Here is a 521-nt window from a genome sequence, read left to right on the forward strand (position 1 = left end):
TTCTGGGTGAACTGAGCCTTTAACCCCCTAAAGTTCCCCCATAATAACACTAAATAAGTAGCCAGGTGTTAAATATATCCAGAACCTTCCATCACCTGTAGGGCTGTTGAAAGGAAGCGCAGAAACACAGAAAAACATTATTGGCTGAGCTGAGAGTTACTCCCTCCTTGTAGTTTGTCTGCGCATTCAAGTTTATTGCATAGTAAGCCATGTCTTGGGGACACCTGTGAGACATGCTACGTATTGATCCGTTGTTGAAAGCTGGTCACAAATGATCAGACTGACATGCAGATGTGTTGAAGACAAAAGACCTCCATGTGATTCAAACAAAGTGCTTGCCTCATCTGAAACCCCCTCTCAGAGGAAGGCTTTTTCAACAATCAACACTTACATCTGTGCTACTTTACATGTGATCAACCAGGAAGAGACTGTCCATGATCTTCATTAGAGGAATTGTACAAATGGATCTAACAGCAGACTTTCAAGAGAGATCAGAAAGGCAGTGGGATGCAGCCAGGAGG

This window comes from Morone saxatilis, unplaced genomic scaffold (assembly GCF_004916995.1).
Source record: "Morone saxatilis isolate NCDOM2014 unplaced genomic scaffold, NCSU_SB_2.0 Contig15, whole genome shotgun sequence".
Classification (NCBI taxonomy): Eukaryota; Metazoa; Chordata; class Actinopteri; family Moronidae; genus Morone; species Morone saxatilis.